This window comes from Aethalodelphis obliquidens, unplaced genomic scaffold (assembly GCF_003676395.1).
Source record: "Aethalodelphis obliquidens isolate GAN/ISIS:26980383/991018 unplaced genomic scaffold, ASM367639v1 scaffold8, whole genome shotgun sequence".
In the NCBI taxonomy this organism is placed as follows: Eukaryota; Metazoa; Chordata; class Mammalia; order Artiodactyla; family Delphinidae; genus Aethalodelphis; species Aethalodelphis obliquidens.
In genome coordinates, this window is record NW_020837952.1 from 52,604,122 (window position 1) to 52,618,349 (window position 14,228).

Here is a 14,228-nt window from a genome sequence, read left to right on the forward strand (position 1 = left end):
TTGTCCTGCTGGTCGGGACTCCCGGGGACGCCCGGGGCCGTACACAAGCCACAGTAACACTACACGAAAAGAAAGTGACAATTCTCCAGAAGCCAAACTAAAAGTCACAAAATATTGCAATCTAATGGATAGAGAATTCAAAACAGCTGTCATGGAGAAACTCAACAAGATGCAAGAAAACACAGGAAGGCAGTTTAATGAGCTCACGAATAAAATTAATGAACAAAAAGGATATTTTACCAAAGAGATTGAAATTCTAAAAAAGAACCAAACAGAAATTCTGGAGCTGGTGGACACAATAAACGAGATAAAGAATGCATTAAAAAGCATTGGAAATACAGCAGACTATATCGAAAAAAAGAATTAGTGAGCTCAAAGACAGAAATCTAAAAATGATACAAGAGAAAAGGTAAACAAGACATTTTTAAAATGAGGAAATCCTACAAGAGCTATTCAACTCTTTTAGGAAGGGCAGCATTAGAATAATGAGTATCCCAGAAGGAGAAGAGAAGGAAAAGGGAGCAGACAGATTATTTAAAGAAATAATAGCTGAGAACTTCCCAAACCTGGGGAAGAAACTGGATATATAAGTCCATGAAGCTAAGAGAACACCTAATTACCTTAATGCAAAAAGACCTTCTCCAAGACACATAATATTAAAATTGCCAAAAGTCAGTAACAAAGAAAGAATTTTAAAGGCAGCTGGGGGAAAAGGATGGTAATCTACAAAGGAACTCCAATTAAGCTATCAGCAGATTTCTTAACAGAAACCCTACAGGCCAAGAGGGAGTAAAATGACATTCTCAAAATACTGAAAGATTAAAAATTTTCACCCAAGAATATTCTAGGGGAGTTGCCTGGTGGTCTAGTGGTTAGGATTCAGCACTTTCACTGCCGTGGCCTGGGTTCAATCCCTGATCAGAGAACTGAGATCCCACAAGCTGTGCAGTGTGGCCAAAATTGTTTTTAAAATTCTATACAGCAGGGCTTCCCTGGTGGTGCAGTGGTTGAGAGTCCGCCTGCCGATGCAGGGGACGCAGGTTCGTGGCCCGGTCCAGGAAGATCCCACATGCCGCGGAGCGGCTGGGCCCGTGAGCCATGGCCGCTGAGCCTGCGCGTCCGGAGCCTGTGCTCCGCAACGGGAGAGGCCACAACAGTGAGAGGCCCGCGTACCGCAAAAAAAAAAAAAAAATTCTATACAGCAAAGTAATCATTCATATATGAACAAGAAATAAAGACCTTCCCAGACAAATGAAAGCTGAGGGAGTTCATCAACACTAGACCTGCCTTTTAAGAGATGTTGAAAGGAGCTTTCTACCAGGAAAAAAAGCAGTCAAAATACACAAAACTTTGAACGAGGTCATAAGCAGACAGAACCAGAAAACTGCAACTCTCTATCAGATTGTATAGGTTTTTACATGATGCTCTATTACAGCATAAAGGTTAAAGGGAGAAAAGAAGAAGGCAGAAAAATAACTACAGCTATCTCAGTTTGGTAACAAACTCACAACATAAAACGGGATCATTTAAGACAAAAGAAACATAAAAGGGTAAGAGGTAAAGGATAGAATACATAAAACTAAATGAAGATAAGATGCAAGCAACAGAAAAAGGACTACTTTATCTTTGAGGCATTTTATACAAGCCTCCGGGTAACCACAAAACATAAACATGGAGCATAGAAACGCCATATTTTTTAAAAAAGGAAATTCAGAAAAATATAGAAAACCACCAAACCGAACTGGCAGCCAGAAATACAAGGAAAAGAAACAATAGACATATAGAGCAATCAGAAAACAGAAAATAAAATGGCAGTATTGGGACTTCCCTGGTGGCGCAGTGGTTAAGAATCCGCCTGCCAATGCAGGGGACACAGGTTCAATTCCTGGTCCGGGAAGATCCCACATGCCACGGAGCAACTAAGCCCATGCACCACAACTACTGAAGCCGGTGCTCCTAGAGACCGTGCTCCACAACAAAAGAAGCCACCACAATGAGAAGCCTGCACACCACAACAAAGACCCAACGCAGCCAAAAATAAAAATTAAATTAATTAAATTTTTAAAATGCAGTACCAAATCCTAATATATCCATAATCGCCTTAAATGTAAATGGATTGAATTCATCAATCAAAAGACACAGAGTGGGACTTCCCTGGTGGCCCAGTGGTTAAGAATCCATTTGCCAATGCTGGGGACATGGGTTCAACCCCTGGTCCAGGAAGATCCCACATGCCATGGAGCAACTAAGCCCACGCACCACAACTACTAAGCCTGCGCTCTAGAGCCCGCAAGCCACAACTAGTAAGCCCTCACGCAACAACTACTGAGCTCATGCACCACAACTACTGAAGCCCACATGCGCTAGGTCCTGCATGCTGCAACTACTGAGCCCGTGTGTTGCAACTACTGAAGCCCATGAGCCTATAGCCCATGCTCCACAACAAGAGAAGCCATCACAATGAGAAGCCCCTGCTTGCCACAACTAGAGAAAGCCCGTGCGCAGCAGTGAACACCCCAACGCAGCCAAAATAAATAAATAAAATTTTAAAAAGACACAGAGTGACTGGAGGGATTAAAAAACGAGACCCAGGGTTTCCCTGGTGGCGCAGTGGTTGGGAGTCCACCTGCCGATGCAGGGGACACGGGTTCGTGCCCCGGTCTGGGAAGATCCCACATGCCGCGGAGCGGCTGGGCCCGTGAGCCATGGCCGCTGAGCCTGCACATCCGGAGCCTGTGCTCCGCAACGGAAGAGGCCACAACAGTGAGAGGCCCGCGTACCGCAAACAAAAAAAAAAACAAGACCCAACTGTAAGCTGCCTCCAGGAAACATACCTCAGCTCTAAAGACGCACATAGGCTAAAAGTGACGGGATGGAAGATAATACTTCAAGCCAATACTTCAAGCCAAAAGAAAGCAGGTGTGGCCATCCTCATATCAGACACAATAGACTTCAAGCCAAAAAGGTAACAAGAGATAAAAATGGACAGTATATAATAACAAAGGGGACACTTCATCAAGAAGACATAATAGTGATTAATACCTATACACCAAACATAGGAGCACCAAAATATATAAAACAATTATTAACAGACCTGAATGGGAAATTGACAGCAACACAATAATAGTAGGAGACTTTAACACCCTGCTTACATCAGTAGATAGATCATCCAGACAGAAAATCAACAAGGAAATAGCGGCCTTAAATGAAACATTAGACCAGATGGATTTGATAGATTTGTACAGAATATTCCAACCAAATGCAACATACATATTCTGTCAAGTGCAAATGGAACTTTCTCAAGAATAGACCATATGCTGGGACACAAAACAAGTCTCAGTAAAGCTAAGAAGACTGAAATTAAAGACTGAAATTTAAGAAGGCTGAAATTGTATCAAGCATATTCTCCGATCACAATCAAATGAAACTAGAAGAAAACTGCAAAAATCACAAATATGTGGAGACTGAACAACATGCTACTGAACAACTATTGGGTCAACGAAGAAATCAAAAAGTACCTGAAGACAAAGGAAAATGAAAATACAACATACCAAAATCTATGGGATACAGCAAAAATGGTACTAAGAGGGAAGTTTATAGTAATACCGGCCTACCTCAAGAAACAAAAATCTCAAATAAAGAATCTAACCTTACACCTAAAGGAACAGAAGGGACATACCTCAACATAATAAAAGCCATATAAGACAAACCCACAGCTAACATCATACTCAATAGTGAAAATTGAAAGCTATCCCTCTAAAATCAGTAACAAGACAAGGATGCCCACTCTCACCACTCTTCTTCAACATAGTATTAGAAGTCCTAGCAAGAGCAATTAGGCAAGAAAAAGAAATAAAATGCATCCAAATGGGAAAGGAAGAAGTAAAACTGTCATTATTTGCAGATGATATGATTTTTATATATAGAAAACCATACAGATTCCATCAAAATACTATTAGAAATAAACGAATACAGTGAAGTTGCCGGATACAAAATCAATATACAAAAATCTGTTGCATTTCTATACACTAACAATGAGCTAGCAGAAATAGAAATTAAGAAAATAATCTCATTTACAATTGCAATAAAGAAGAATAAAACACCTAGGAATAAATTTAACCAAGGAGATGAAAGACTTGTACATTGGAAACTACAGTAAGTCCCCTACATACAAACAAGTTCCGTTCTGAGAGTACGTTTTTAAGTCCAATTTGTTCAAAGTTAGCCTAGGTACCCAACTAACACAATTGGCTATATAGTACTGCACTGTAATGGGTTTATAATACTTTTCACACAAATAATACATAAAAAGACAAACCTGGAAAAGTACAGCAGTACCAGCTACATCGCTGCTGCTTTTACACTTGCTTCCAGACATGCTGTGCTTGAAATAAAGATACTGTACTACTGTACTCTACACAGTACTGTAAAGTACACAAAAGCGCAACCACTTGTAGAGGATGCATGCACATGACAATGTATGACAGACGTGTGAACTAACTTACATGATTGGACATGTGACACATTCATATCTTTGAAAGTTCGAAACTTGAAGGTTTGTATGTAGGAGACTTACTGTATAAGACATTGTTAAAAGAAACTGAAGACACAAATAAATGGAAAGATATTCTGTGCTCAAGGAATGGAAGAATTAATGTTGTCAAAATGTCCTTATTATCTAAAGCAATCTACAGATTCAATGCAATCCCTATCAAAATCCCAAGGACATTTTTCACAGGAAAAGAACAAAAGATATATAGTTTATATGGAACCACAAAAGACCCCAAATAGCCAAATTATTCTTGAGGAAAAAAAGAACAAAACTGGAGGTATCACACTCCCCAATTGCAGACTATATTACAAACACATAGTAATTAAAACTGCATGGTATTGCAAGACAAATAGATGTATAGATCAATGGAAAAGAACTGAGAGCCCAGAAATAAACCCACACATATATGGACAATTAATTTACAGCAAAGGAGCAAAGAACATACAATGGAGAAAGGATAGTCTCTTCAATAAATGGTGCTGGGGGACTTCCCTGGTGGTGCAGTGGTTAAGAATCCACCTGCCAATGCAGGGGACACAGGTTCGATCCCTGGTCCAGGAAGATCCCACATGCCATGGAGCAACTAAGCCCGTGTGCCACAACTAATGAGCCTGTGTGCCACAACTACTGAAGCCCACATGTCTAGAGCCCATGCTCTGCAACAAGAGAAGCCACCGCAATGAGAAGCCCACACACCACAACAAAGAGTAGCCCCCTCTCACCACAACTAGAGAAAGCCCGCAAGCAGCAACAAAGACCCAATGCAGGCAAAAATAAATAAATAAATAAATTTACATAAACAAATAAATAAATGGTGCTGGGAAAACTGGATGGCCACGTGCAAAAAAATGAAAATAGACCACTATCTCACACCATACACAAATTATTTCAAAATGGGTTAAAGACTTGAATATAAGACCTGAAACCATAAATCTCTGAGAAGAAAACATAGGCAGTATGCTCTTTGACATTGGTCTCAGCAGTATCTTCTAGATATGTCTCCTCAGGCAAGGAAAACAAAAGCAAAAACAAACAACTGAGATTACATCAAACTAAAAAGCTTCTGTACAGCAAAGGAAACCATCAATAAAATGAAAAGACAACCAACCAAATGGGAGAAGATATTTGCAAATGATATATCCAATAAGAGGCTAATATCTCAAATATATAAAGAACTCATACAACTCAACAGCAAAAAAAAAAAAAAAAATACAACCCAGTTTAAAAGTGGGCAGAGAAGCTGAATAGGCATCTTTCCAAAGAAGACATACAGACTGCCAACATGTACATTAAAAGATGTTCAACATCACTAATCATCAGAGAAATGAAAGTCAAAACCACAGTGAGATATCACCTCACACCTGTTTGGATGGCTGTTATCAAAAAGGCAAGAAATAACAAGTGTTGGCAAGGATGTGGAGAAAAGGGAACCCTCTTACACTGTTGGTGGGATACAAATTGGTACAGCCACTATAGAGAACGGTATGGAGGTTCCTTAAAAAATTAGGAATAGAACTACCATATGATCCAGCAATCCCACTTCTGGGTATTTATGCAAAGAATACAAAAACACTAATCCAAAAAGATATCTACACCCCCATGTTCATCATGGCATTATTTACAATAGCCAAGATAATGGAAACAACCAAAGTGCCCATCAACAGATGAATGGATAAAGAAGATGTGGCACATATATACACAATAGAATAATACACAGCCATAAAAAATATGAAATCTTGTCATTTGGGACAACACACGCATGAACCTTGAGGGTATTGCACTAAGTGAAAAACGCCAGACAGAGAAAGACAAATACCATGATTTCACTCATACAGGAATATAAAAAACTAATAAACAAACAAAAACAAAATAAATGAGTAAACCAAGCCAAACAAAAACGAACACATAGATACAGGGAACAGAGTAGTGGTTACCAAAGAGGAAGGGGTGGGGGGAGGGTGAAATGAATAAAGTGGATCAACTGTATTGTGATGAATGGAAAATGAATTTTTGGTGGTGAGCATGTTGTAGGGTATACAGAAGTAGAAATATGAATGCTGTACACATCAAACTTATATAATGTTATAAATCAACGTTACTTCATTTTTAAATAAATTTTTTAAAAACTAAAAAAAAAAAAAGAGGAATATCTCAAACTGATAATTGAAGCTTCCACCTAATGATCCTAGAAAGGAAGAAAAAATTAAGCCCAAAGCAACAGAAAGAAAGAAATAATAAAGTTAAGGGCAGAAACCAACAAAATTGAAAACAGGAAAACAACAGAAAAAATCAATGAGACAAAAATCAATAAATTTACAGAGAGAGAGCACAAGCGGGTAGAGAGGGAGAGAAAGAGAACAGAGATTACCATTATCAGGACTGAAACAGGAGATATCACTACAGACCCTGCAGACACCAAAACAATAATAAGGAAATACTACGAACAACTCTATATACAGTTGTAGGTTCGTGACTCTTCTGTTTTTGACAAATAAAAAATTTTATAATTTAAGGTGTACAACATGTTTTGGTATATGTATACATTGTGAAATGATCAAACTAATTAATATATCCATCACCTCCCATAGTTATCATTTGTATGTATGTGCAGTGAGTATACTTGAAATCTACTCTGTTAGCAAATTTCAAGTACACAGTACATTATTATTAACTATAGTCACCATTCTGTACACTAGGTCTCCAGAATTTATTCATCTTACAACTGAAAGTTTATACCCTTTGATCAAAACCTTCCCTTTTCCCATACCCCACAGCCTCTGGTAAACACCACTTTACTCTCTTTTTCTGTAAGTTTGGCTTTTTCAGATTCCACATATAAGTGATATACAGTATTTGTCTTTCTCTGTCTGACATTTCATTTAGTATAATATCCTTAAGGTCCATCCATGCTGTCACAAATGACAGAATTTCCTTCCTTCTCATGGCTGAATAATATTCCATTGTATACATGTACCACAACTTCTTTATCCACTCACCCATTGATGGACACTTAGGTTGTCTCTATGTCTTGGCTATTATGAATAATGTTGCAATGAGCATGGCAGTACAACTATCTCTTCGATATCCTTTTTCACTTTTTTGGATAAATACCCAGAAGAGAGATTCCTGGATCATATATGGTAGTTCTATTTTTAATTTTTTTAAGAAACTTCATACTGTTTTCCACCATGACTGTACTAATTTACATTTCCACCAACCGTGCACAAGGGTTCCCTTTTCTCTACATCCTCACCAACACTTGTTATTTCTTGTCATTTTGATGATGCCATTCTAACAGAATACGGTTTCTCATTGTGGTTTTGATTTCCATTTCCATAATAAGTACTGATGTTGAGCACCTTTTCGGGTACCCTTTGGCCATCTGTATGTCTTCTTTAGGAAAATGTCTATGCAGTTCCTCTGCCTAGTTTTTAATTGGATTGTTTGGGGTTTTGCTGTTGAGTTGCATGGGCTCTTTATATATTTTGGATATTAACCCCTTATCAGATACATGATTTGCAAATATTTTCACCCATTCCATTGACTGCCTTTTCATTTTGTTGATTATTTCTTTTTCTGTGCAGAGACTTTTTCACTTGATGTAGTTCCACTTACCAATTCTCCCTTTTGTTGTTTGTGCTTTTGGTGTCCTATCCAAAAAACCGTTGCCTCGTTAGGTAGTTTTAATTAGGTCCCATCACTCCCAGAAGTCACTCCCCAAAGGGCCCTGACTAATGTACAACCCATCACTGCATCGACCGTCAGGCCTAGCACAAAGAAGCCGATTAAAACCCAGCTGAAAAGGGCAAAGCACAGAAAAATGGTCTGAAGAAGAAAATGTCCAAATGAAGCACAACTTGTTGGGCCACCACCTGCTACTGCCATGCACTGGACAGTTTTACTTGGGTCAGGTGGACCAGAGAACAGCACCAGCCCCGGGGAGTGCCCAGTCTTCACATATCTTAAATGCCATCCTCCACTCATCATGGGACAAGGCATTATCACTCACAAAGCCTACCATGACCAACTCAGGCTACCAAGCAGGTCCTCGTTTCTCTCTCTCCAAGTTTCAGAAACAAAAGAACCATGATAGGATATTCAATAGAGAATCTTTTTCCATCAGCATCCATTCCAGGATCTATGACCTCCGGGCTCCCACACTGACCTACTTCTGGATGAGATGGCCTCCAGTGTACAACTCATCAGAGAAGCTTCTCCTGATCACTGTTTTAAATGACAATCCTTACCACCTCCACCCCATCCTGGTATCCATTCCAGGTACTTTTCTCTACCTTTAAGCATCATCTAACATGGTACCTATTTTTTTATGTTCTGCCCTCCAAGCCAACTAGAATGTAAGCTCTAAGGGGTCAAAGACTCTCAGCTTTGTTCCCTGTTCTATGCCCAACATCTAGGACAGTGCCTGACACATGCTGTGTTTTCAATAAATATTTGTTGAATGAATGAATGAATGCACATGCAGTGATGTAAGACTAAGACCAAGTTAACAGAGAGAACAGACAGAGGAGCGATCCAACTTCCAGTCTACAGGAGGTGACGATGAGCAATAACTTGATATGCCCATCCTCAGGTGAGATAAAAGAAGGAATGGGACAAATAGGACTCATGAGGCATTCAGGTCCAAGCTAGTAGTACAGTTAGGCGAACAGCTATGGTTTTTGCCTACCTAGCACCCATTTACCCTTCTGACAATAACCTCTGACTTTCCTTTAGGTTCTGCCTGACCTACTTTTGGGGTAAGGATGTGACCTAATTTAGCCAATCAGCATACCCCACACCTTTGCTCATACCAATTGCTTTCTGTTTGGACACATGATCCAATTCAGGAAAGAAGAGTCAATCCCATGATATCTACCAAAACAAATGGGAAAAAGAAACTTCCTCTCCAAGAACATTGCTAGCAATTAAGACGATAAAGCCTGGAGCTGTCGCCGTCACCACCTGGAGCCTAAGAATAAAGCCAACTCAGAAGAAAGCACCAAAGAGAGATGTCAAGAGACAAACTTGAGTCCCTCCCTGGATCCAACCACACCTGAAGGTACTGGGCATTTCAATAATGCCAGCCAATAAATTCTCCTTTTCTGGTCAACTATTTTGAATTGGGTTTCTGTCACATACAACTAAGAACATCCTGACCAGTACTAAAGAACAAGAGGAAAATACATTCTTGAGGTTCTTAAATACCTAGCTGAGAAGCCTAATGTCAGGCAAGGTGTTCCAGAAGGGCCATCCCATACCTTTTGGTGAAACTCATTGCCAGTCTTTTTGGTGAGCAGGATAGGGGCTGAGGAGAAGGTCATGATGCTAGTTTTTTATTATTTGTGTTTACCTTTTGGGAATTTATTCAACAACTCTGTCTCAAGAAAACGTCACTGAACCAAGAGTCAGTTCTGGAATGGAAAGCCCACTAGTTAAGACGTTCTTAATCTTTGATGGGGTCAAAACCCCAGAAAAGTACACATGTGCACAAACACATAATTTTGCGTAGAGTCTCATGGGTTTCACAACTCTAGAAGCCATTCTATATCTGTAACCTCTCTGCTCTACAGAAACTAGGACACTAGCTTCTGCTTGGACTCCTCTGGTGACAGGGAGATCACTACCTTAAAAAGTAGCCCAACGTAATTGAACTGCTCTGGAAAAATTAATTCGTCTTCATATTGAACCAAGATCTGCACACTGTGACTTCTACCCATTGGCCTAAATTTTCCAGAGCAAAACAGAAAAAAAAAATTTCTCTCCTGTGTGTAGCATCTCTTCATTTCTCTGAAGACTGTTTCTAACTTTTAAATGCAAATAATTTATGGGGAGAAATGCAGATGATGTGCCATGCAAATTATTTTACAGTGCCTTGTTATAAAGATATATTCTGCCACCCTAAATATGCCAAACACCCAAATGTAGACGCTAAATTCCAGACAGGCACCACTGCTATTAATCTGCATGGTCTAGGTTTTGCAAAGACAGGAATTACTGTATAAAAATATCTTGAAGGAAATAGCAAAGTTTTTTGGAGAGAGCACTTCACTGAGACTCAGAAGACTTGGGAGTAGTATCTATCTCCCATTCCAACTACCTGTGTATGCTTGGGCAAATCATTTAACCCCTCCCTCTGGGCCTGTTTCTCACCTGTAAAATGTGACAAAACCTACCTCACAGGGATGCAGTGAGAATCAAATGCTATCGTGTTCGTAAAACTTCTAGCCCAAGCCCGGCACAGAGCAAATTCTCACCACAGGACAGCTCCGGAGCTCAGCAAGCTCAGCGTCTCATTCGATGCGCTCGGCACTCTTGCACCAACGGGATTCCCCTTCCCAAGCGGAGTCTGCGCTCTGGGCTCGACTGAGGCTCCCTGGCCGCTCGCGCTTTTCTCTCCTTCTCCAAGATGGCGGCGGTCGGCGGCGCTGAGGCGGGATCCGAGCGAGCCTAGTGAAGGTAGCGGCGAGCGGAGCCCCCACGAGGCCGAGCTGGGCCCCCACCCCCAGGCGGCAGTGGCCCCGCCCCGCCACCACCCGCCGCCTCGGGCCGCGACACCGCCCTGAGGGCGCCCGGGGCCCGTCGCGGCCTAGCCCAGGGGCCGAGCCGGGGACTGGAGTAGCGGCCGCAGTCCGCCCCCGGGAAGGGGCTGGAGCGGGTCGAAGGAGGAAGGCGGGCGGGAGCTGTTCAAATGGGGAAGGCGGGAAAGTGCGGGCCGGGAGGGGGCGTGCGGCCGCCCCGGGGGCCCGCGGGCCGAGGCCGCCCCTCCCCCTGCCCGGCAGTCTCCGCCCTCGGGGGCGCCGGGAGCCGCCGGGACGCGGGAACCCGAGTGGGGCCGCCTGGCTCAGGACCCGGGACGCAGGGTCCCTGGGCTGTCAAGGGGCGAGGGGGCCGGGTGATGGGAGGGCCGGGGCCGCGGCTGGCAGGAGAGGATGCAAGGAGCTTTCCTCTTTTCCTCTTCGCACCTTCGCACAGCTTTATTGAACTAGCTGTTGCTGCAGAACTGCCGGGAGAATCCTGTTGGTTTGCCGTGGGGACCACAAAGACGGTGGTCCTTGGGGCTCTTTGTAGCAATAACCCGGTGTGGTGTGTACTCTTTGCGTGCGACCCAGTTTGAACATACCTTCCGAGTGGGTTTTTCTCCATCCAGGCCCATTTCCCCCCAAAGCTGGTACTTGTAGATATTACTTTATTTTCTGTCGGGCAGAAGAGAACCATTTATCTCCCTGCCTCCTGATGGCTGACTATATTCCCCCATAGCAGAATAAATAAAAAAACCGAATCCAAACTAGAGCCCGTTGATTGGACAAGGCTTGTCAAAATTTGTACCGCTGGATTTTTGGGAATGTGTGTTGTCAGCCGCTCTGTGAGGTCGTCGTGGTTCCGCTCAATTGCACTACAGTGAGGATTCAGTCCCCATCCCAGGCTGTCGGGATCTCTGCAGTTCCCAGAGCTGGCAGGGGCTGTGAGTGCTGCATAGGTAGGTTCGTGGAGAAGGGAGTGGCAAGAATTCGGAGTCGCTGGGTTCTGAGATTGGAGGCGATCTCGACGAAAATGAGAAGACATCCCCTGCTCCTATCCTAGAAGTAACAACAACGACAACAATTCAGAAACTGGCAACTGCTGGATGTGCATCTTCCTTTTCCTGCCCTGGCAATTTGAGTTCCTGAAAGAAGTGCTGGAAGAAGAGAACACGGAATCTTGAGCAAGGCTGTCCTCCTGGACTGGACCTGGGTCTCAGGATTTTGCTTACCGCCCCGTTTCCGAGGTTTACTTTGTCTTTTTCAATACACACTTACATTTTGGGATGAAGAGGCTTGTTAGTGATTGCTGGGGCTCAGATGACCTCAAAAAATCACCTTCTGAAACTTTTTTTTTTTTCAGTATTTGTAATTTGGACCTTCAAAATAACAAAGTACTGTGTCTGGTGATTTTCAGTTTTTCCCTGATTCCTTTGATAATTCTAAAAGCAAAGCCTGAACATCACGCATGTACTTACCTACGAGTGGAAGAGCAGCTCTGCCTCCTTTTTCATCTCCTGAAGAAAAGTCCCACAAGAGCCATTTGATAAGTTGCACCTTTCAAAAGTACACATTTTTTATGACGGCATATTTCTTACTTCCATAAACAGCTTTAAGTAATGAACTTTTACTTCTGTTGTCATTTTTTAGCCCACTGAGAGGAACATAATTGTAAAATTATCCCTGCCTCTTGAAGTTGACAACATTGGATTCTGTAAACTCCAAAATTGGTGGAATTCGGGAGAATGAGCTTTAACACCTGTTTTACACTTGCCAACATTTAATGTAATTACGGCTTCTGTTTTCTAATGTGAATATCAAACCTAATATTTTTCATTTTCATTAATCCTGACAATCTGCTGCCTAACCCTGGACTCTGAATTTATCGTGGATAACATTCAAGACCTGGAAAGAATATCACAGGAGTCGTCTGATCTTATATAAATGTTGCCCTAACTCTGCCTTTCTTCCACACTGTTGCTTGAGACTTCTTTATCTGGTTTCATCTTTCTTCTATGAGTCAGCAACCAAAACTAACCTCTGGGCTGCAATAATATCCTGATTTTAAAGAACCCAGAAGTTCAGGGTCTATCAGTCTGCCCAGGCTGTGAGTGAGAGAGTCCATTGTGTCTAAACTTAGTTTTTTAAGCTCTTGGCTGTCCCAGTTCTTTATTGAATTAGACTTGCCTTCAGGCCCTGTTCGTTTTTTACTATCGGTTATTTAATCTTGTAGTTATAAAGTGCTCTTCCATGTCTTTGTAAAAATTGAATAGTAGCGGGCCTAATTCTAATACATAATGCTGACAGCCAGCACATGTTTTCTGTGCTGCCCTGTGCCTCTGAGGATCAGCTCCTAATTTTCTGTTCCCTTTTACAATTATTTCATGCACTGGCTGTTTTTCAAAGCAGTCAGTTATGAGACCATGAGCACTTTTTCACAGTCCAGTGACATCATTGTTTTCTTTCTCATACTGTCTTCAGAGGTACTTAACTCCTATTCTCACTGTTCGTTGTTCAGCTCTGTTGTATGTTAGTTTTGATGTTACCAAAGGGAAGGCCTGGTTATAAGTCTCAGGACCTGCCTTTGCGTCATACAGAAGAGCATTTTGTTGTTGACAGCAGATTGGTGGACACACTGATGATGTTGAATATTTAAGATTTTTTGCCCATTATTTCTCAAACGTTCTTTGCCAAACTCCATTTATCATGAAAAACATTTAAGCTGAGGTCTCAAATGTGGTATTTCTTGGCATTATCGGCCTATGAAGATTAATGGGATCCATATACTCTTCTAATAAGCTCACTACTTTAGTGCCAGTGAGTGGATGTACTATTTTTAAGTGAATGGATATAATTCCCTATGATGATCCCCTCCCCTAACCCCTTGTGGAGTTACACCACTTGGGTGGACAGGGGATGACAGTAATTTCTATTTGAGAAAGTTTAATGCCTAATGCTGGAACATGAAAAACTGGCTATATTAAGTATCTTGCCTCCTCGTAGTTTCTACATGAGACCTGACCTCATATCACCTTCATTTCCTGTGAAAAGCCCTTTGAGTAAATAGTTCTCCAGTTACCTGTAAAATAACCCAGTTCATTTCTTCACTCTTACCTTGGCCAAGTTCATTCATTCCACTTCTTAGGGAAGTGGAGAAA

At 41.7% G+C, this 14,228-nt stretch overlaps 1 protein-coding gene and 1 long non-coding RNA gene across 7 annotated transcripts in view; one reads left to right on the forward strand and one right to left on the reverse strand.

Moving 5' to 3' along the window:
• The window catches only part of LOC113620969 (uncharacterized), a 123,715-nt gene extending 112,880 nt beyond the window's left edge, over positions 1-10,835 (reverse strand). For both annotated transcript variants that reach the window (XR_003432993.1, XR_003432994.1), the window contains exon 1: positions 10,726-10,835. This is a non-coding gene — a long non-coding RNA (uncharacterized LOC113620969). The remainder of the gene's footprint in view (positions 1-10,725) is intronic.
• A 104-nt stretch (positions 10,836-10,939) lies between these two features.
• HMGXB4 (HMG-box containing 4) overlaps positions 10,940-14,228 on the forward strand; it is a 31,659-nt gene continuing 28,370 nt past the window's right edge. For 2 of the 5 annotated variants that reach the window (XM_027107485.1, XM_027107486.1), the window contains exon 1: positions 10,940-11,008. The gene's annotated coding sequence lies outside the window, so the exon portion shown is untranslated. The remainder of the gene's footprint in view (positions 11,009-14,228) is intronic. The other 3 variants (XM_027107481.1, XM_027107483.1, XM_027107484.1) reach the window with 2 other exon arrangements.